At 35.7% G+C, this 24,784-nt stretch overlaps 1 pseudogene; it reads right to left on the bottom strand.

Annotated features, from left to right (window-relative positions):
- Positions 1-1,828: 1,828 nt before the first annotated feature.
- Positions 1,829-24,784, bottom strand: part of LOC109078414 — a 132,118-nt pseudogene continuing 109,162 nt past the window's right edge.

Below are 24,784 nucleotides of genomic sequence, written 5' to 3'. Positions count from 1 at the left end.
TAATATTAGCATTTTGTGTAAAAACAAATGAACAAAAAAACAAACAAATGTTTTAAAAAAATCCTACATTCATACTTGATTTTTTTCTCATATGTGAGTTGTATTTAATATAACCCCTTCCTCAAAATGGGATTTTTTGTGGATTGTATTGTACCTAATTAGGCTCAGTTTGACAGAGCAATGATCATACCCATAATTTTAACATAATACAAGGGTTAGTGTAAAGTAGTGTGAACCTATTTTTTCTACCTAATTGTCCATTTAATTGTTCTTTATAAATATCACTGGTTAGGACATTTGAACAAAATGTTACAGACATATAGAACTCTAAGTACAAAAATGACTAATAGATCATCGTGCTCATACCTTGCTGGTTAAATGAGAAGCGTGCACAAAGTCCTGAGGCTCACTGTTAAAATAGCTCTCGTATTAACTTTATAATAAGCTTACGAAAAGCACAAAAGGAAAGTGGCACTCAAAGACCCACCCTGGACATATTAAAGCTTCAACAATGTCCTATTTCTTACTAAACAGATGGTTCCCACTCATATTTTCCTTCTGCCTGTGCATCGGTTAATTTTATTTCACAAATGTCATTTAAGACGTGGAAGGTTTTCAGTCTGATGTTGCACCTCACAAAAGGGGGATTTTAGAGTGATACCTCTGACGACACTGTCAAGTGTCAATAATTTTAACATTTAAGGTGACTGTTAACTGACTTAAGTCACACTTCTGCACTTTTTTTAGAGACAACAGCAAAGTTATACCTCAGTGTTTTACCTTGAAATCGATTTGGGACTCTCCAGTCTGAACTCTGGTACAACACTACAAAGCTTCTCTGTCTACGACTCACAAGCACATAAATACAAGTGTCAGCAGTGTGCGGAAAAAGCTTATTTTTTTGTTTTTTTTTTTTTATTTTTTGCAGATCGACATGAAAGGTCAGAGAGAGTGCATTGCCTTAGCATGGGCTGCCGGCTCCTATAAAGCTTGAATTCTTAAGCTCAACTTCCTTTTTGTTTTGAAGGGTGTGTATAATGTGTTGTCATAAGAAATCTGTAAAATGATGCAGTCATCAATCTACAGACATAAACTCACATATGGGCAATAATAATAATTATTATTATTATTATTGTACCACTGAAGTTAATACATTGTGTATGGGTACTTACTATTCTGGGTGCCAGCTAGTATTAATAATGATCAAAATAAAATAACAAATAGTGTAAAACAAGGAGCAGAATTATTGATGTTTAACATTAATGTCAAAAGACATGACACCACAAAAAAAAAAAAAAAAAAAAAAATAATAATAATAATAATAGAAAAACTATATTTCAGTTCTGGTACTTTGAACAAGAAATAAATATTTTATTAAATAACACTACATTATTTTACAGTCTCTTTGTTCTCTATATATATATATATATATATATATATATATATATATATATAATATATATATATATATATATATATTAACCTATTAAATTAGTAGGATTATTTTTCTGTAACAGTGCTTTTAATTATTCAGATGCTATGAAACCATATCTCTCTATATAAAAGCAAAAGACCTGCAGACATATATACAGTACATGTATTACACGAAAAATAAAATAAAGGAACAAAAAAATTGATAGTATTAAGAAATTGACCTGCTTTGCTCAGCTAAAAGATGAAATTGTCTAGAAAAATGTGACTGAGTACAAAAGAAAAACTTAACAGAGATTGCTTTTGTCAGCAAATATTCATCCTGCGCTTCACTTTCTGAGTTGCAGGAATATACAACAGGCACAATAACATGGCTCTATAATGACAAGAATGATAACGAGTTCAATTATTTTAAGAAAAAAAAAAAAACTTAACTGCCTGAACAGTTCATCTATTATTACTTTGTATATGACTTCTAAGGCCATAAACCTGACAGCACAAACAAAAAGCCATAAATCTTAATAAAGAGCTCCTAAATACTAAACAGAACCTGATTTTAATTCATAAGAATTAAAGAACTCTAAATTGGCAGCATACGCATAAGCATCTCCTTTAAGAGTTTTTCATGTTGATATAAATAAATTAACTTAATTACGAAAAAGGCTGTTTTCCCCATATACATATATCGTATCTGACGTCACACTTGACTTTGCAAACAGTATTCCTACAAGTATCTGGCCTCTAATGTATTTCATTAAAATCATGAAGCAAAAGAACCAAAGAAAAAGAAATTACTGCACCGTCCCTTTAAGACATAATATACAGATGTAGTTGCATATTAAAATATGAATATTGCACAAAATACAAAAATAAGACATCAAATACTGACTGCTATGGGTCAATACAAAAGGATGTGTGTCCAAGCAGCATCTACAGGCTGCAGCACATGTTTGTAAGTCGTGCAGTATCTAGTGTAGCTCATTTTCACCCTGTGAAAGGTGAGTGATTCAAATTCACTTCCTCTTTAACACGCAGAAACATTAGGCACACAAATGGATGTGAAAAGAGGGCGGAAGTCTTTTATACTTCCCTGGTGGCCTACAGGGCCACTTATTTTGGGCGTACACAGCAGGTTGTGGTGATGATGTGTCTGTGATGTCTTGACACACACACACACACGTTCATACACATGCACACAGAAAGGCCGATGCGACTGATATCTGCAGGAGACAGCTGTAGGACACTTGGCCAGTGGAATGGGGGTTCAGGCGGGCTGCTGGGGGTTTACGTTCATGTGTTGGGGGTGTCCCAATAGCCCGATCCTCTGTTTCTGTTTCCTCTGCTCTGTCATCTGTCAAAACAAAACACAACAAGAAGTTTTAATCATTATTATTTAAAAAAAAAATTCTCATCTGCTATTTTACCTCTCCCACACACCAGACATGCAATAATGCATTTTTTTATGTATGTTCATTAGGGCTGTTTCGAGTTAGTGTTCGATACATTTATGTCACATACCTTGTTAACCATTAGGGCTGTTCAAGATTTAAAAAAAAAAATAATGATAGAGTATAATATATAGGCTAACCCGGCAAGTTTAGTGTTCGAACACAACTTGATATGAGATATGACGATAAAGGAAAGCATTTACTTCTTTTTTTGTCAACCTGCATGGTTTAACTGTTGATAGCAATCTTTTTCAACTTTGCAAATCTCAATGATATTCTATTCTCAGAAAAGTGTAATTCATCAAATGAGCATTTATAAGAGAGAGAAAGAGAGAGATACTGTGTATGTTGAATTACCAATTACCTTGTTTTTGCAAGCATTTCTCTATTGCTTCAGTGGTTAAGTTGTTTTTACTGATAAAACTGCGGGCAGCGCTGTGTTGCTTAATGTCTGTGTGCGCGCAGCGTGATCTGTGTGACTGAATGTGTGCGTGTGAACTACATTGAAGACAGCAAATTAGTTCGGAACGCTTCTAATTTTTATTTTTTAAATATAGAGAGTGTGTTCATCTGTAAAACATTATTATTTATGGGTTTAAAATAAGATGCAAACAATCAGAATATTGTCCCTGGTGGGGAGTGTCCAATGTTAACATGAAACCTCCATTTCCTATAGTGTTGTACTGTTGTACAGTTTTGGAGGTCCTTCATAATGCAGAAGTCAACTGCTGTTTTACTAAATTCTGTTAAGGTGAAATTTAATGCAGTCCCGTTTTGTGATACATATCATATTGTGGCCTCTGTATCGGGATACTTATTGTATCATGACTTTGCTGGCAATACACAGCCCTACCGTCCATATAAGAATAAATATTCATAAAAAATGCCAAAGAATTGAAATATTTTGATATTTTATCTATCTATATGAAACTTTTTGTATACTGTATATTCAGAATGAACTGTATTTTCAGTTACTTTTACAAATTTTTACATTTACATATTTTTTTACACACACACACACCAAACTGAGTGTATTATGTATTATATGAAATGATATGTATGACATGAAAAAACAGCTATATATATATATATATATATATATATATATATATTTACATGAATATATGCTTATAACTATGCACACACACAATATAGTTACATATTTTCCATATATATCAATAAATGTGTAAATGTAAAAATTTATAAAAGTAACTAAAAATACAGTTATCTACAAAAACAAATATGAATATCCAGTATAGTTTCATAGAGACACACATTTGTATAGCAAATCCAAATATGTTAAAATACAAATAAGTAAAGGTTAAATATGTAAAAGTAACTCTGACAATACAGTTAAATCTGAATATACAGTTTCTGCTTCCTTTGTGCAATCATTTTTATTTTTTTTTTTGTTCATTTGAAATCTTCCTCATCTCCTGTTTGTCTCTCCCACAGATCAGGCATGTCATACAAGTGATGCATTCTGTGTGTCCATTCATGTTGCCTTGGTTATGACCTCAAAACACAACTGTGTCTGTGTTTTTTTAGGTGTGTGTGGTGTGGTGGCTGTCTTATAAAAAGCTCATGGGAAAATAAAATGGAGCAATTGGAGCAATGTCATGCAGTGTTGTGTAACTGAGCTAAAACACCACACACTAAACACACACTCATGCTCACGTACGCAGTTCCACTGAAATTCACACTGTCTATACTGAAATCCCCTACTCTGACTCAACAGCTGCAAAAGTGAGCCAAAAATGCTCATGCATGTGTATATTATACTTGATGTCCACAGGAAGTACCTCATATCACTAAACAATCACAGAGCCGTTTAAAGGTAAGCGGCACTGCTCGCTCCTCCTGCTAATGTGACTCCATATAAGGAACCGTTAACTGCAGTATGTCACAACTGGATCTGTAATCTAAATACAATAACAATAAACATTTGAGATAAAATGCTTAAGAGCTGAAATAATGCATTAGATCCTGCCTAGATTTAAGCCCACCCCAAAAACACCCATTCGTAAAAGAAATGTGAAATTATTGAATCACTCCATCAAATGGACCCCGGGCGGGTCACATGAGGGAATACTGGGAAGGACATCACATGGTTACACTTTTGCTTTGAGTCAAATAGATCACAGTATGAAATAATCCTGAGAAGTGACAATCAGAACTAAACAGTTTGTGTGTGTGTGTGTGTGTGTGTGTGTGTGTGTGTGTGTGTGTGTGTGTGTGTGTGTGTGTGTGTGTGTGCATGCACGTGTGTGTGTGCCATTTCATACACAGGCTAAATATATATTTTATTAATGTTTAAGTTATGTCAAGTATTTAAACATAAGACTGCAGATCAAAATGGGTTGGAATACATCAATTAATTCAAGTTAATATATCTTTGATTATATTTTTAGAATGAAATTTTATGATTTTTTTGTTACATGAGTAGACTAATTTTCCAAGATGATTATAGTGGAGATTTTCTATGGTGTATGATGCATCTGGGTCTTAACATTTTCAAACAATTCTCATATAAATGGTGCTTCTGGGGCCCGAATGTATAGATTTTCTATTTTTTTTTTGGATTTTTTTCGTTTTGTTTATTGTAGTTATGAATACTTGAATTTTTGATTTTCTGTTTGTGTCTTATTACACTTTTCCCCATCAGAATAGAGTGTATGATAGCAGAAATAGTGGAGAAAAACAAACCTGTTTTAATATTTTAACAAGATCATAAACTGAAAATACAGCCCAAAATGATCAACAAATGGAAAAAACAAATAATTCATTTTCAAATATTTTTTAGGCGACCATGTGAAGAATTGCTATCATTCTCACTAAGTTTAAAGTAAGAAAGGGAAAAGTAAAACTGGTACCTAACACATGTAACCACCGAATTGGGCAGATTAAATAGTGAAAGTTTGTTGGTTTTTACTTGCTTTGTCTTCTTTTAGCCAAACAATGACCTTTTCCCCCTGTCTGGATTACAAAAAAAAAAAAACTTCCCTGTAGACACTTCCCATTTTATGTGGCTGCACACCTCAAGATGGTGTTAATTCGACATATTTACAAGAAATCAATGACATGACAGCAAATCCCGTTACGCATATTTCCACCAAATCAAAATATGAGCATCTAACTCGATGACCCACTTTATCGTATTCATCTATGTGAGTTAGACTGTTTATCTGTGGAAACAAACAAAGCTCGAGTTCGCAGAACTTCATCTGGACGACAATGCGGCTGAATAAAAGTGAAACAACCCTTGGCCTCGTGACGCAGTTGAAACATCATTTTAAATACCACGAGCTGAAGGCAGAAAGAGAAAGACAGACAGAAATGACTCATTGCCCTTTGGTCTAATTGAACCTTTTAGAGGCATTTGGACTCATGCTGACTGACCTTGAAGGCCTAGTTTTCACTCACACCCAACTTAAATTCTAGTCTGTAAAGTCTTCAAACTCATTAGGGGTGTGAAGAACTAGAAAAATGAATATAATGTTCTGACATCAGTCCGAAAGCATCACCACTCACCTGTTCTTTCAGTTCAGTGAGTTGGCATGACAGATTCGTGACAAGCTTCATAGTGGATTCAAGTTTCTCCTGAAGATTCCTGATCTCGTTCTGCTCACCCTCGGCGTCACTGCTAACCAGCGACATGGCCCGCATCCGTGGAAACCAGTCCAAGTTGTGTTCCTGTTGGAATTTCAGATGTTAATGTTTTTGGTAGCGTACTATTATTAGGCCTATATATAAAGCTGGATATCATTTACTGGTGTACCTTCAGTAGTAACAAATTCATATACTCTTCAAAAATTTGCATGCATTTTAATAGATCAAAAGTGACAGTAAAGAAATTTATAATATTATCAAAAGATTTCTATTTAAAATAAATGTTTTTTGTTTTTTTTACTTTCTTTTCATTAAAGGATCCTGAAAACATGTATCACATGTTCCACAAAATATTAAGCCGCACAACTGTTGTTTTCAGCATTGATAATAATGTTTTTTTTAGCATCAAATTACCATGTTAGAATGATTTCTGAAGGATCATGTGACACCGAAAACTGGGTATTAAAATATATATTTAAATAAAAACAGTTATTTTAATGATATAAATAATACATAAATATAAATAAATACAGAGGCGTGTCTACGTGGTGGCCAGGGGTGGCACCGGCCCCACCTGAAACTTGGCTGGCCACCCCAGGTGGCCCCCACCCCCCACCAGATGTCTTGCGATAGATTTGTTTTTAGTAAATTTCTAACTGCATCTGGCAGTGGCGGATCCTGGCATGTGTAGCTGCCTAGGGCCGCTTTCTTCTCCTCTTTATACTTAATTTTAGGCAGTTTCTATAGCGTGATATTTGACATATCGAGAGCACATAATGTTACGTGATCCATGTAATGCGCGAGCACGAATCTCCACTCGCAAGTGGATTTCCTTCACTCACACAAAACTGGATGTGTGCTTTTAAATATACATTGTTCTTTTATGAATTGACTCTGCTTTTGCTCAGAGATTACGTGTATGCTCAAACGTTCTTGCATTACTGAAGACTAGAAGCGCTTTTTTTCTAATTCTAATAAATAGCTGAGGAGTAGGCTTATCTCATTAAATGGAAGCAAGTTGATTATAATCAGCCTTCTCTAGTTATTTATTTTATTAATAGCCTACTTATTTTAGTTAAGTGCTTAACTTATAAATATGCATTTATTCAATTGTTTTATTAAGTGCATTTGTATTTTGTTGTTTTTTTGTTTATAGTTTTGCAATAAAAGCGTATTAACCAGGTTCCAGAAATAATCACTGAGGGTGCTTCTAAAATTAGTGAGGGTGCTCTAGTCTTAATGCCCATTTTCACATATTTTCCGTCTATTGCTTTGGTCATCATTGTGTCAATCACTGCTACTTCGAGAGTGAATCCCACATAAATATGCAGATGTCATTCCCAAAACTTTGCAATGTGTGTTTGGCTGAAAAACAAAGTTCTACATTTTAAATGGATCATAGACTAGAAAGCTTGCAAAGAGTGCTCTACCACTAAAAAAGCTGTCACTCTTTGTTTAGTGAGTGTATACACAATGTATTTTAACATACATGGTGCCGCAAACCATTACCCCCCCCACCCCCGGCCACCCTCTTTTGAGCCAGTGCCCCAGACTGGCCACCCCATTTAAAATGCTCTAGACACGCCCCTGAATAAATACAATATTCACAATATATATATATGTGTGTGTGTGTGTGTGTGTGTGTGTGTGTGTGTGTGTGTGTGTGTGTGTGTGTGTGTTTGTGTGATTTTTTTTTTTTTTTTTTATAAATAAAGGCAGCATAAAGGTGAGCATAAAAGACTTTCATAAAAGAAATAAATAAATTAAAAAAAAAAAAAAATAAAAAAAAATCTTTCCAACCCCAAATTATTGAATGGTAGTGTATTTACAAATGTAAAGTACTTGGACACTTAGTTTGTTAGGTTTTAAATGATAAACTTATCATACTTCATACAGTATATTCACATGTTCATAGTTAATAAGGTGAACTCCACCTGTGTGAATTTGAGGAACACTGTCTGTATACATCACCACTAAAAATCATGCTACAGGAACGTGAAGTTAGTTCTAAGTTCTAGCAGCATATGTTTGATATTTTGTCACTGAACTTAATTCATACATTAGGTCTGACTTATTTGGGTCACTTTACATGAACTATTGGCCTGACATTTGAAGCATTATTCAGTGTCTGCTGTATGATTTAATTGCTCAGATTCTTTATTTTTTCCATCCAAAACACTTTCCAAACATCCTCCACTCCATTTCCACCATCCATATTTCACATACCATTCTTGAAATCAGACATTAACTAATGGTGCACTTGAAGTCATTTCCTCCTCCACCTCTCATTCCCTCATTGTCTCTCCGTTTATAAGAATATGTGTACTTACATCAGACAAAATTTCCTATGTGTAATATGATTACAGCAAAGGAAATGCAGTATCAAAGTCACATGAGCATGTGGACAGCCTCACCCTCAGATAACACTGAGTACTATTTTTCTCTCTAATTGGCATACAATGATTTAACAAGGGGAAATCAACCGTCGCTCCTCAATGAGATATTTGACATTACACACACTAATTTAATCAAGTGAAACACTTTAAAACAGTATCTGACCAAGAGATAAAAGCAGGTTTGGATCTTATTTGGGCTTTCGGTAATTATAGATTTACTTTTGAGCATCATAATCACCTAAGATGGAGAAAACATCCAAAACAATGGCATGAAAAAAAAAATACTAAGGAGAAATGTGGAAGCACCATTTTCTGCTACCACAGGCCAAAATAAAAATAAATGAAATTGTAACTGAACTAATATGATCTTTAGATTATTTTATTTTATAATTGAATTAGTGGTGCCTTCTAAGCCAAACAACTGCACAGCAGCACATTAACAGCACATGGTCCCCTCTGTGTCGACGAGCATGAGTGTGAGTTTTACACAGGCAAGAAAATCTACCAAGTTTATATTTGACTTTTTCAGTGATTTTGTGGGCTGTGACTGGGACAAAAAGTTCTTAATGAACCAACCATGCACTTTTGTTGCAATATCTCAGAATGCTTTATAGTACAACAAGTAATCAGAGACTACAGTGGGAATCCACAAGTTCCAACCCCAGCCAAATGTGATTGCGGAATGTCTGGTGGGAGAGGTCAGACGAGGACGAGAGGGATTCTAACAGAAGCAGGGAAAAAGTGATAGTAGCATTAAAGGACGCTGGCCAAAGAACACGCCATTCTCTGCCCAGACACTTCCTACTTCCTACTAAGCTGGTCCACTCGTGTGCACACACACACACCACACACACACACATCAGTGTTTTTGAAATGAACTTTGCCTGCAGACAGACAAGCCCAGACTACAGAGTTTTGTGTACATATTTGCATATTTTTTATGCAGCTAAAGTCAGTGAGTTCCTGTGGCAGTTATCATGACAGCTATACAACTTCTAAAGCTATTTTAAACAGCATTCCTTCTATTTATAACTACTATGCATGAAAGTTTTGACTTCTCAGATTCCCTGATAGACTGCATGGGATACCTGAAAATGTAAAAAGTATGTATAGTAATGATGACAACGACTGTTTTCAAGCAAGATTTCCCAAATACTCTCCTAGTCTGCCATTGGTAACATAAACAGATAGTCCCGCCTAAAAGTACTGTAAGATCGTTGGTTAAGCCATAAAATAATGTCAGGCAACTTGAAATGTTTTTTAAAGCAACAAAGAACCAGTTTGGGAAGTAAACCACCATATGGCGCCGTTACATATTTTATTTATAATTTAAATAAATTATTTGAAGACTTTTTTTTAAAAATACTTCATAAGAAAATAGTAAAACAGAGCATTGATATTGTAAAAAAAAATAAAAAAAATAATAATAATAGAAATAGATTTTCCCAAAAAATTACAATTAAATATGACTTCAAAGACATAGCAAAGTTAAAGCAAACTTTTAGGGAATATTTACGCTTTTTTATGAAAATCTGCAAATAATTGTGAAGAAAAGAAAAAGATAAGGAAGAGAAAGGAAAGGAAATACTGAATATAAATTTAAAAAAGAAAAATGAGCTATGTTTGTTGTTGGTTGAAGGAAAACCACAGTTTCTCACATGAAAACTTCATTTCTGAATCCAGCAATGATAACTGCAAAAATAATTGACTGTTTTCAAGGAGGTTTCCTGAACACTCCCCTTTTTTGCCATTGGTCACTTAAACAGATAGTCCCACCTCAAAGTAACATCGCTGGCTTAGCCGTAAAATGAGCACTTGAATAAACAAAGCAATATTTTGGAAAGCAACAGAGCAGGGAATTCAACCAACAAGCGACTCACTTATATTTGTCTATCCCCAAAAGAAAGTACTGCAGTATTATACAGAAAAGCTTGTTTTAAAAGCAGTTTCAAATAAAGATACTTGTAGTACAAAAAAATAAATAAATAAAAAAAATTCCAATTGTGAGAAAAAAATTCATAATGGCATTTTCTATTTACTGAGACAGAACACAGCTTCTATACAACATAGTGAGAAATCATAGCATCCAACAATAAACAATTTCCCTTGAACATTTATATGAACTTCAACATAAAATAATGGGGGAAAACAGTTCATGCATATGTAATTTTGTCAGCTACCCGCTTATGCATGTGTGTGTGACAGAAACAGAGGTCATTCAGGCTGCAGGTGCAGAGAAGTCCCCTTGTCTCAGAAATCTCAGACGGGCCATGTGCACAGACTTCAGACAGACGGTTCCACCCAGGCAGTGGGGAAAATCACAGGTAATGCTCGCACTCATTCTGAGAACAAGAGAGGAGTGCGTGTGCACTCACTTCCTGCTGCCACAGATGTTGAGGTTTGTGTTTACCTCCACCCACAAACACTGTCGTCTGTGCATGGAGCCCAGCTGTCAGCTGGTTTCGTCATCGTCATCACAGAGGCACACGCTGTTATCGCTAATCAGACCGGTTTCACCCTGACTGAATCTGCTTTTGAAATCTGTCAAATGATGAAGCCAATGTCACCCACTGTTCAGACAGTTCCTCCAACCTCATGGGTATATTACGTAGACGGATGCCCTACAAACTCAAATTTTGCTTAAACACTCCTGAATATAGCTTTAACTAGAGAAACCTATGGCGCCTGGTGAAAAACACAAAAAAATCTTATATAAAAAATTCATAATGACATTATGAATAACACATTTATTCCTATATATATAATATATATACATATTATATATATATATATATATAAACTAAATTAACCAACTAACTAAAATAACTGTCTAAATGAAACAAACACATCATATAAACAAATAAAAAAGTAAAATACAACATGTATAAGTGAAAAAGTAAATAAATAAATAAATACATAAATAATTCACAACCAGAGGCTGGGTCAGTGTTTTTCTTAGAATTGCAATTAAATGTCATTATAAAAATATACCAAAGTATAAGCAAACTTTTATCAAATATGTAATTATTAAATTTTTTGTTTCTCAAAGGCTTGAAAAATAACCATCAAAAAAAAGAAAGAAAGAAAGAAAAAACACTATCTTTAATAGTGCTACGAATTAAGAAAAAAAAATGGGGAATTTCTGTAGCTATTTTTGTTGTTGGTTGAAGTAAAACCAATGTTTATAATATCAGACATTCTGTGAATGGATGTTTAGGAAATCTTTTAGCTATTTTTCATGATCCCATTTCTCCATATAACCAACAAATTTAAAAACGAAATAAAAACCACCATTTCTAATGCTGGATATAAATCAAGAGGATATAGTGACATGTCTGCATCACAACCTACACTGAAATACTCACTTCCTCTGGTCTTACTTCTTCAGAAATGAGAACTACAACTACGTATATGTAAAAAAAAAAAAAAAAAAAAAAATTCCTTAAAAGGTACAGTTCATCCTAAAATGAAAATTTTGTCATCATATGATCACATAAAGATATTATATAGAGTGTTAGTAACAAAATATTGTTGTTACCATTGACTTCCTCTGTGTGGAGAAAAAAACAACAACATAATACTCAAAATATCTTTTTTATGTTCCACAGAAGAAAGAAATGATACAGGTTTGGAAACACACAAGGGTGTGTAAAATATGAAATGATTTTTAATTTTAGGATGTACTGTCTCTCTCACTTATCCGGCATGACGGAAAAAGGGGTAAATGTAAACGTATGCCACCTTTTTTTTTTTTTTTTTTTTTTTTAAAGTGCTGCTTTGGTTTCATACTTATTTGAGTGTGTTTATGCACGTTCGTGCGTCCGAAACAGCCCCCTCTTAAACCTCTATTTCCTAAGCTTTGTTTACACTTGACAGCATTGCCAGTAAATGTGTGAGTGCTCTAGCCACATCAATTTCAACTGTATCTGCTGCTTCAATGGAAATGAGGGAAGTGTGAATTTCATTACTAATACCACAAGAGCCTACACACTAAGACAGGATGCTCTGTGGTCTGAGCAGCAACAACAGCATCGGGTCTTAAACGGGACCTGAGCGTACAAGCATATCTTCAAAGCGCAGCAGTTATGACAGACGTCATCACGAAGCTGTGAATAATATTCACGGGGGGGAAAAAGCTGAAGAGAAAAGGGCAGGTTCATGTAGGGGTTCTACCTACAGACACAACACTTGATCTAACCTCAATTACCTGAATGAGAGTAGATGATCAAACAGAAAAGGTCTTTCCTCTTTGGTCTTGAAACATTATATCAAACAAAACAACTGTTTTAAGCACAGTAACAGCAGAAATTTAAGACAATAAAGTGCTGCAGGGATTAGATCATATTGTAGACCAACTCAGAAGTTAGCATCCCTCTGGTTCCTCAACAAAGATCTAGCAGCATTTTTCCATTGGCTGTTGAATTGTTGCAGAAAAATAAGCTCTCTGACCCACAAATGTTTATGATTATCATCAATATAATCTTCACAAATATACACAATGTTTATGAATGCATTTTAATTTGAAGCATAAATACAATCGGCAGAAGTAAATAAGCTCTCTGACCCACAAATGTCAATAGAACTGACAAATTCGTTTAAGCTAACTGGAGTTAGAACTACAAATGAACCTGCACTGTAGAAAGTTTAAGTTCAACACCTAAAAAGTTTCATAAAAAAATAAATAATGGTGTTGTATTATAATATGTGTGTTTATTTATTTCTTGTTTTTACCTCAGACCTTATTTCAGGCATCTAGCCAAAAAAAAAAAAACCCATTGACTTTTGAATGGTAGAACCGGAAGTTCAAAAAAGCTAACTTGTTTCCAGGTATTAGGACTCATTCCTGCAGGAGCTTATGCAGGCAGTGCAACTTCAAGCCCGGTTTGTGTCATTTCCTGATCCCATTCTCCCTATCACTTCCTGTCCTTCTTTTTACTAATTAAAACATCAAAAAGTGACTTCCTGTGCATTATCTAGTCAAATAATGGCTTTACCAACCTCAGCTTGATGCTCTACGCAGCATTTCTTTCTCACCTTCTCACAAACCACAAAGAGAGATCTTGCATCGCTGCTGATGCATCACAAATTGCTTTACCCTTTGGTGTCAGGTCAAAGGCTTCTCATTTTTTTCAGGAGACCTTAAAGAACAACTAATCCCAAGTCAGGGGATTCCTCCCAAACCCACATGGCGAACCCTCGAAAGGTGCCAAGGAGGTTGGGATCTGGGCCAAAAGACACCACACAGATCAGAAACCGTGTCAGAAACCCACTGCTGCACGATCTGCGTCAAGAGAACAAGCACTTTAGAAGGGGCTTTCCTGAGCACTTCTCTTTATCCAAAATTACTCAAGAGTCAATTCAACCTTAAAAGTTCCACGCCATTGCATTAAGCAAAGCATATGATGACCTATAAAAAGGCAATATACAGGTGCTGGTCATATAAATAGAATATCATCAAAAAGATTTATTTCACTAATTCCATTCAAAAAGTGAAACTTGTATATTATATTCATTCATTACACACAGACTGATATATTTCAAATGTTTATCTCTTTTAATTTTGATGATTATAACTGACAACTAAGGAAAATACCAAATTCCGTATCTCAGAAAATTAGAATATTACTTAAGACCAATACAAAGAAATAATTTTAGAAATCTTGGCCAACTGAAAAGTATGAACATGAAAAGTATGAGCATGTACAGCACTCAATACTTAGTTGGGGCTCCTTTTGCCTGAATTACTGGAGCAATGCGGTCATACTGGTGTGGCATGGAGTCGATCAGTCTGTGGCACTGCTCAGGTGTTATGAGAGCCCAGGTTGCTCTGATAGTGGCCTTCAGCTCTTCTGCATTCTTGGGTCTGGCATATCACATCTTCCTCTTCACAATACCCCATAGATATTCTATGGGGTTAAGGTCAGGCCAAATGAAATCAAAATGAAATCTGCATCTCCATAAAGTTGGTCAGCAGCAGGAAGCATGAAGTGCTCTAAAACTCCCTGGTATACGGCTGTGTTGACCTTGGACCTCAGAAAACACAGTGGACCCAATACCAGCAGATGGATAGGGCCCCCCCAAACCATCACTGACTGTGGAAACTTTACAACTGGACCTCAAAAGAAAACGTGGATTGTGTGCCTCTCCTCTCTTCCTCTAGACTCTGGGACCCTAATTTCCAAAGGAAATGCAAAATTTACTTTCATCAGAGAACATAACTTTGGACCACTCAGCAGCAGTCCAGTCCTTTTTGTCTTTAGCCCAGGCGATATGCTTCTGACGCTGTCTGTTGTTCAAGAGTGGCTTGACCACAAGGAATGCGACAGCTGAAACCCATGTCTTGCATACGTCTGTGCGTAGTGGTTCTTTGAAGCACTGACTCTCCAGCTGCAGTCCACACACTTTGTGAATCTCCCCCACATTTTTGAGATGGGTTTTGTTTCACAATCCTCTCCAGGGTGCAGTTATCCCTATTGCTTGTACAATTTTTTTCTACCACATCTTTTCCTTCCCTTCGCCTCTCTAGTAATGTGCTTGGACACAGAGCTCTGTGAACAGCCAGCCTCTTTTGCAATGACCTTTTGTGTCTTGCCCTCCTTGTGTCAATGGTCGTCTTTTGGACGACTGTCAAGTCAGCAGTCTTCCCGATGATTGTGTAGCCAACAGAACTAGACTGAGAGACCATTTAAAGGCCTTTGCAGGTGTTTTGAGTTAATTAGCTAATTAGAGTGTGGGACCAGATGTCTTCAATATTGAACCTTTTCACAATATTCAAATTTTAAGATACTAAATTTAGGATTTTCCTTAGTTGTCAGTTATAATCATCAAAATTAAAAGAAATAAACATTTGAAATATGTCATACAAGTTTTACTTTTTGAATGGAATTAGTGAAATAAATCAACTTTTTGATGATATTCTAATTATATGACCAGCACCTGTAGATAAAACAGGATGTTTAAATGAACAACATAAGTGCACTTTTATTTTGAAAGGCTTTCTTTTTTTTCTTTTAATAACCCAATTGAGCTACAGACTGGTATTCATCCAGCGATTTGCTATAGTTGTTAAAAGTGTTTTTCTGAGGAAAAAGTCCACAGTGCTTTAGCAAAGAGATAATTTTTCAAAGAAAAAAAACACATGCATACAAAGGCGTATGGGCATAGCACGGTTTTCATGAGGGGGACTCCTGGTCCTCAACCAACTGAAGCGAGCTGTGTGTGTGTGTGCTGTCACAGGTTTTCTTCAGGATTAACACATTCCGAGCCATTTTCAGAACATCTTAAGACTCCATTCTAAAGGCAAACAGGAGCACTGGCATCTCTGAGAGACCTAAGGTCACCAAGTTGTGATTACATAAGTCAAAGGAGAAGGTTTGGGGTCATTTAAAGGGATTTACTGTGAGGAATCTGGCGGAAAATTCCTTAAGTACTCCACTTTCCTGAAGGCAAAGCTTAAAGTAGGCCATATTCCCCACAGCAAACCAAACTGTTCATTTCTGTCCTAGGGTTGTGGACTCAAGTTAAAGTAAATAGATCTAAAAATGTTTTTGAGGGGTAATCATGCCCCATCATGGAATGGTTTAGTCCTCGTAAATACATCACTCTTTGGAAATCTGATATAAAACGGCTTCTCTGAGCTCGGCTTCTCTAAGGGTGAAAGAAACCCACACAAAAACACCCTATGAGTGTGCTATTTGATCGTAACTCTTTGGTTCCCTCTCTATGTGTACAAGTAGACGCTCAGTGTCAAGTTATCACAGCATTATCAACTTTCAGAGTTCACAAAAAATCCTCAGCAGTAAACAAACACATCCACTGATCCAAAACCGTGCCATGCCATTGGCTGATTTCCTATCATCATGTGACTTTGGCCCTAGGGCTTAAATTACCTTATAGTGACCACAGTTTCCTGAAAGGCGACTACTGTCTAGATAATTTATGACAAGGCACTTGCAATAGTAGTGAATTGCGTTGTTTTTTGGCGGATTTAAAAACAAAAATGTGAATGTTATAAAAGCACTTAGTCTACCGCTGGATTTTTTGAAGGAAGCCTCACCAAGACTGCATTTATTTGATTAAAAAATACAGTAAAAACTGTAATATTGTGAAATAATATTACAATTTAAAACAACTGTTCTCTATTTAAATATATTTTAAAGTGTAATTTATTCCTGTGATGCAAAGCTGAATTTTCAGCATCATTACTCCAGTCTTCAGTGTCACATGATCCTTCAGAAATCATTCTAATATACTGATTTAGTTCTCAAAACACATTATATTATTATTATCAATGTTGAAAACAGTTGTGTTGCTTTATATTTTTGTGGAAACCACAATACATTTTTTTTTGGATTCCTTAATGAATACAAAGGTCAAAATAATGAAGTCTTTATTATCACTTGATCAATTTAATGCTTCCTTGCTGAATAAAAGTATTAATTTCTTTCAAAAGAAAGCAAAAAATTCGAACTGACTTATGAACAGATCACATTTCTTTTAAATTATTCATTAGACCTATATTTGTCACTTTTTAATGGTAATTTTAGGGATTACATTGTCATGGCAACAAACCTGTAAAGTTGAAAATATCTTCTTTAAAATATATTGTTCATGTTTTGTGGTTATTTGTTTGAAACTGTGAATATTTTCATTATTTGGATTACAGATTTACTTTCATTGTATCTTTTTGCCTTTTTTAAAACAAAAGGAGCGACAAAGATGTAACAAGATGTAATTAACTTTTGCAGTAATCAAAACTATACTGCAAATGAGTTTAACTAGTAATAAACCCAGAATATTTATTTTAAACCGAACAAATGTTTAGCCAATGGATGCTCCAAATTCCACTGTGTGATTTATGCACAGCAGTCAATAGATCCGGCTCTTAGATGTTAAATTCAGTTTAAAAAAAATAAAAAATAAAAAACACTTTGCTGTTGTGGCTGGAAATATTATCTTTTTATCTTACCATAACCATCTAGTACGTTACATTTATGTCAAACTGAAATAAAGTCTGCTGTTGCACTTCAGATCCCTTACCCGGATCATTTCGGCCACATAGCTCTCTGGCCCTGTGAACTCCGTGGAGTCTTTCACTTTCACCAGCACAAGACCGATGAAGAAGAGATAATGCCACATGTTGTGCTCCACCTTAATGTGCTCCTCAAACGTCACTGTTTTGTTGTCAAACTTGTCCCTCTCCAGTCCTGTCGAGCAGAAACACAGTTACAACCAAATGAGTTTGCAGCAGTTGTTGTAAATGGGCCTTGCCACTCGTATCTGGTTTTTAAGAGTTAAAGTCAGTTAAGAAGATCAAGATTAAGAGTAATCTTAAAGTGACAAGCTGCCCAATGATCAGTTGTTTGTTTAGCTCAAGAACTTATTTAGCTCAATGCAGTTCATTCATTGAGAGGGAAACCAATCCTTTCTGACGTTGACATGATGCATAACAAAGTTTCTTTCTCTTAAAATTGGTTTGGTTTCAAAGAAAACTGTACTATCTGGAAGAGGAAGTAGAACCACAGGGAAACTGTTTGTATACAAGCATGAACGGTGCGTGTTATGAGCAAACGGAGGTTATGAATCTTGTGATGGTCACAAACAAACGGTCTAATTTGGATGCGTGATTGGTGAGGGAACACATTGGGAAATTGTCACTTGACTGCAACACGTCATCTACTCTCCAATCGCACGTTTGTACTGCTCATCTGCTCATGATTGTTAGTCATGGATCATGAAATTACCCGAGAGATTAACTGAATCCCAACAAACTGCAGTTTCAATAACTCATATCAAAAGACACGAGTCAAAAACAGCATCCTTATATAATAGGTGTGAGATTTATGAGCATTTACAACTGATCTCACACTAACATGGTCAAACATGGCAGGTGGCAACAGGAAGCCACTCCACCACCTCCACAGTGAGTTATGACTAAGACTTCTGGTGAAGAGCGTGGTATTTGGGGTATTTGGCGTTGAGGACATGTAGACACTCACCACAAATAAAGCAAGTTGTTTTCAGAACCTCCTCTTTCTTCTGCTTTTCACTTCTGAGGTCAGCAAAGGTATCAATGATGACCCCAAAAATGAGGTTGAGGACGATGATGATGACCATGAAGAAGAAGAGGAGGTCGTAGATCACACGGGCTGCAAACAGAGGCTCCTACGGAGAAAAGAGATGCAAGAAGTTTTAATATCAGTGTTGTTTCCAATTCAACCTCCCAATCAACATCCAATAACAGACCAGTGTTCCTCTAACTCTGTCCAACTACTCTTATCTTTGAGTGACCCAACGCACTGTTTGAGAACTACAATATCTAAGGCCTGATTTACCAAAAATGATTTTACAATAAGAGTTAAAAAAAGTGATTGATTTGCTATTCCAAATGCTCCACTTAGTGATCATTTGTAACGACAATAAAGTGTGTGATTATTCAACAGTGTTATGTTAAAATCAGTGAGATATCACAAATTCGATTTTTTTTTAATTATTAGATTTTCTGTTTTCATTTTAAAGTTTTAGTAATTTGGATGTTTTTGTCATTTTTATTAAATATACATAGTTTTGATAAATGATTTCAGATATCAAGTTAAATGAAAATGAGAAATTTTTATTTACAATTTTTGTAAATTTTTAATATTATGTTTTTATTTTTATAGTAACGATTATCTTATTTCAAGTAAAACACTTTTTTTTTGTTTTTTAAATAATAATTATATAATAACACTTTTCTGGCAAAGTGGGACTGGAAAAAAAAGTTGATTGTTTTCAAAACAGGTTTCCTGAACACCCATCTGCCACAGGGCCGAATATAAAAAGGCAGCCCCACCCCAAAGTAATATTGAGGCCCTTGTGTGGTACCTCTTTAGAAGGTTTGCGCAGAACATCTCCGACCCCACCGCCGCTCCGCAGGCCGTGGCTCAACACGGTGACGATACACATGAGCAGCGAGTCGCACGTCCTCTCCTTATCCTCAATCACGACCGCAGTCGATTGCACTCCCACAGCTGCAGGAAACAGAATGTCAATAAGCACTAAACAAACAAACAAAAAGTCTAACTCTTCTAACAAAGGGCTCTGTAATACTGTGGGGTGTTCAGAACAGACTGAACAGTCATATACATGCAAATCTTAAACCAAAAATAGCATTTGTGGTTAAATGCTTTCCTAAAATAGGACCCAAAGCTATCAGATCATAACACACATTCACAAAGAAAATACAGAACTATTTATACAACCAGATTTGTATATTTTCTAAAGAAAATGTAAGTGGTGCTAGCTATGATTGCGAAGGTGTTTCTAAAGATTTCTATTTTTAAATAAACACTGTTTTTTTTTTACTTTCTATTTCAAAAAATACTGAAGAATTAAAAATGATAGAATGATTTCTGAAGGATCGTGTGACACTAAAGACCATCAGAGGAATAAATAACATCTTAAAATATATCAAAATAGAAAACAGTTATTTGAAATTGAAATATTGTACAGTTTACAATGTTACTGTTTTTACTGTATTTTGCAGCCTTGGTAAGCATAAGAGACTTCTTTCAAAAACAAAAAAAAAATAAAAATCTTACCAACCCTTAACTTTTTAACAGTAGTGTGTGTACCAAAGTTTAATACTTTAATCTTTTTTTTAAACCTAAGTAACACTATTTATGAGAAATAACAATGCTAGCCTAAGTTTCAAACTGTCCCAAGCGAGGTCTTTCAATGTTAACTGATGAGCTAAACAAGGTAAGACGGGTTCAGTGGGTTCAAACTGGCCGATCAGCTCCAGTGACCAAATTAGGCTGGCCTTGCATCTTAAATTCGTACACACTCAAACACCCGCTTACAAAATCTGAATTATACTGGTCTGACCTCAAACCCCCCTGAACCAGCATGAACCTGCTGAGCATTTAGTGCCTGAGTGTCATTAACCTCCGAACCCAAACACACCCACATACCCTACCAGGGATTCTTGAGGACATTGAGTCTCTCCTTTCCTTGTCTCATAACCAGGCCATAATACTCAGATTTAACTATGAGTCTGTTGTGGGTGATGGGGTCCATACCATCCATCATGGTCTCTGTGGAACAGTTCTCCTCTTTCCGGCACACCGCACCTGCCAGGAACTCTCCCATCTTACCGGCAGATTGCTCTGAACATAGTGGAAAAACTGCAGATTAGGAGCAATAAATTGTTACTTTTAATGAAGCATTGCATTTTATAATGAAATCAATATTTATTTAAATATGATTAATATACTTTTATAATAAATGATTTAATATAATTTTAGGTTTGGGGTATGTAAGATTTTATAATGTTTCTGAAAGAAGTTTCTTATGTTCCCCATGTCTGCATTTATTTGATCAAAAATACAGTAAAAACTGTAATATTATAACATTATTACAATAATATTGTAATAATTACAATAATGTAAGATTATCATATTATTACAATTTAAAATAACTGTTTTCTATTTAAATATGTTTTAAGATGTCATTTATTCCTGTGATTATTCACTGTTGAATTTTCAGCATCATTACCCAGTCTCCAGTGTCACATGATCCTTCAAAAGATCCTGCTCCAGAAACATTTCTTATTATTATCCAATGATGAAAATAGTTGTGCTGCTTAATATTATTGTGGACACTGCTATACAATTTTATTTTTTCATGAATCTTTGAATACAAAGATCAAAAGAACAGCATTTATTTAAAATATAAATCTTTTTCTAACATTATGAATGCCTTTATTGTCACTTTTGCTCAATTTATGCATCCTTGATGAATAAAATTATGAATTTCTAAAAAAAAAAAAAAAAAAAACTGACCCCAAACTTTGGATGGTAGTATACATAACTTTTTCACATTAAAATAAGGAGAACGAGAGTTTTTTTTTTTTTTTTTTGTGCATAACAATAATGAGATTCAGGAGTGAAATAACCTTAATTGACATTAAAATAGTCTCGGAGTGTAAAAAAATAGGATTATTTTGTGGTAAGCATACAACATAATTTCTTATTTCTTTCTTTTGTTTTAAGGTGTCCCATTCATGTTCTTGACATGTTTTGCGAAATAACCGGCTACATGTTTGAAATCTGACCTGTTGCATGAAACAACAAGAGATTTCCCATGTACATTGTGGACTGCCACATGTTAAATTTTTCAGCAACATCCATCTGTTTTTCTCACCAAGAGTTTTATTGGATATCCTGTCCACGGTCAGGATGAAATCATCCTTGAAGATGATGTATCCAACGATGGAGAAGAGGTAGACCAGGATGAGAGCCAGCACTGCGGTCAAAACGATCGAGCGGCCGTTCCTGGTTACGCTCTTGATGACGTTTAACAGAGTCTCCTCTCGGTAGATCAGGTCAAAGAGCTGGAGAGAGAGTAAGATGAGAGTGTGTGTGCGTGAATACAATATACATGTTGGTGAAAGTGTGAGATGTCAGAGGTCAGAGTTAGAAAAGACGTCCATGTGTGAAAGATATGTCTGATGGAGTGACTGAAAGTGTATTCATGTATTACTCACAAGCAAGCTGTAGAAGAAGACATGAACAAAGACTCCAAGGCTGCATATAATGAGGTAAAGCAGATGATACAGGAACTCCACATCCAAGATCATGGCCTTGTATCCTCTTGTGAACGTACCGCGATTTCCCACGAAACTCATTAGAAAAATCACTTTATTGCACACCTGAAATCACAACCATTGGGTTAAGAGATTTCATTGGAGTTACAAACTGAATTTTGGCTCATATATAAAAAGCTGAGGTATGAGAACATTTATCTGAAGCGTATCATTAAGGATATACAAACAATTGAATCACAACCACAAATTATAGGTTGAAGTAATAGCATCAGGTTTCAATGTCGGCATTATGAAATGTTTCCATGAACTTATTTTGAAATCTTATTTATACATAAAACCACTAAATAAAAGCATTCAGCTAATGATTTTCAGTAATGTAGGCAAGCTTAAACTGTTAACTCTTGCTAAAGGATGTAAAGTCTGTTTATGACAACAACAAAAAAAGTTACTAGCTCATGCTGCATTTTGTAGGAAATAAATTTAAAAGTTTAAATGTTCAGAGAATTTCTGTTCTGTTCAACAGAGAAAAAATCTATCATGGTTTAATGGCTGAAATAGAAAACGGGTTACATTAAATTGTAATAATATTTCACAGCATTCATGTTTTTATTGTATTTCTGATCAAATAAATGCAGTATTGGTAGGTATTACCAAGTAAAATACTATTTTTATTATTATATTTTCTTTAGAAAGATTTCAAACCTTACAACCCCTTACAACTTTTGGAATTGATAGTTGGTTTGGATGCATGGTTTGGTGTGCAAAACTTTTAGGGGAAGTGTTATTGTGTGAGCCGAGGACTTGTTGAAAGCCGTGTGGAATCCCCAGTGACGTACAACACACCTGGTGCAAAACACAACAAACTGCCCTCTTACAACTTTGTCAAAGTTTGTTCACTCACATTAAAGGCTCCCGAGAAGGAACAGTGTGGGCTCCAGGCCGACTGAAAATATGAGGCGTAATATAGTGGAAGCGATCAGAGCCCGAATCCCATGAGGTGGGGCAGTACTATAACGATGGCCAGTGAAACCACATTGCCGCCCAAAGCAGTGCAGAAAGGTGTGGCTCCAGGGTGCCTGAGGAAAAAGAGGTAAACACGTTTTAGTGCCATCAATCATGCTCTAGGATAAAACCACCAAGAAGTGACATGTTATCATGCCATCTGTCATGGTTACAAGCGTCACCGATGCTTCAGGCCTTGTGTTCAACTATCCCAGGGACTCGACGTAGATTTTGATCAACAATTCACAGTGTGGTTTCTGGGAACTGTCATTTTTAGGTTGTTTCAACATGTGCAGGCCGTCTTGATCTGATTATGGAAATATGAAAATGAGAATTCTGTCATCACTTACTTGCCCTCATGATTTCTTTCTTCCCGTGGAATACAAGTGAAGACGCGAATGAAGACTCTTGCTACTGAGCTCCAAAAATACTATATAATTAAACATTTTCTGGCAATTTCAGACTATTAAGTCATACGGATTGCTATGGGTACTTTCAGGTGCTTTTTTGCAGCTCATTTATTTTCACTGCGATAAGGAAAATGGGAGTCCAAGAAATTCAGCCAAACTTCAGGTCATAGGTCATATGGATTGTAACACAAACATGAATTTTATTTATCTATCTATTTTTGAGAAAATAACAGAAGCGCAGATGAAAATGCTAAGATTATGTTCATTGTCCTACCCATGACTGGCACTGCATATCTGAAACTGCGATTCTGTACAGCAGATTTAAATAGGATTCCCTGAATTGCTTGCAGTTTCACCTGTTTTGAACAGTTCGGGCACATTCTAGCCCTCAAGGGAAAGATGCTTTGAAACAAATAGAAAAAAAGTTACATAAACCTGAAAGAGTGGACACATTTGAATACGTTAAGGTTCGATGAAGCTTTGTCATCAGCCGCTCCGGCATCATCTTTTTAATCCTTGTTTACGTACCTGTTTCTATGCGAACGGCAATGAAACGAAGAGTACAGCAAGGTTTTAACGTGGGAATTACATTAGTAGGATTGCCTAAGTGGGGGGGAGTGTGTGTGTATGCAGAGAAGAAAATGAGGTTCAGTCGGATTTGCAGGATCTTCACAGAGGGAATGGTTCCAGCTCACTCATCGCTCTCCCGCCTGCAAGTAGAGACCACATGACAGGTGGCTTGTTACATAACCCGGCATGCTAAAAATATCACGGCTGATGAAAGATGCTAATGAGCGTCGGGTAACCGAGCAAGGACGGACTCACCAGCCGTGCCGAGGCTGGGGTTTGAACGGACAGGGCTGGTGGGCGGCCAGGAAATATTCAGAATCGAGGGACGTCAAA

The sequence above is a fragment of the Cyprinus carpio genome, chromosome A11 (assembly GCF_018340385.1).
Source record: "Cyprinus carpio isolate SPL01 chromosome A11, ASM1834038v1, whole genome shotgun sequence".
Classification (NCBI taxonomy): domain Eukaryota; kingdom Metazoa; phylum Chordata; class Actinopteri; order Cypriniformes; family Cyprinidae; genus Cyprinus; species Cyprinus carpio.
Note: the sequence above shows the minus strand (reverse complement) of the source record. Positions and strands in the feature narration are given on the sequence as shown.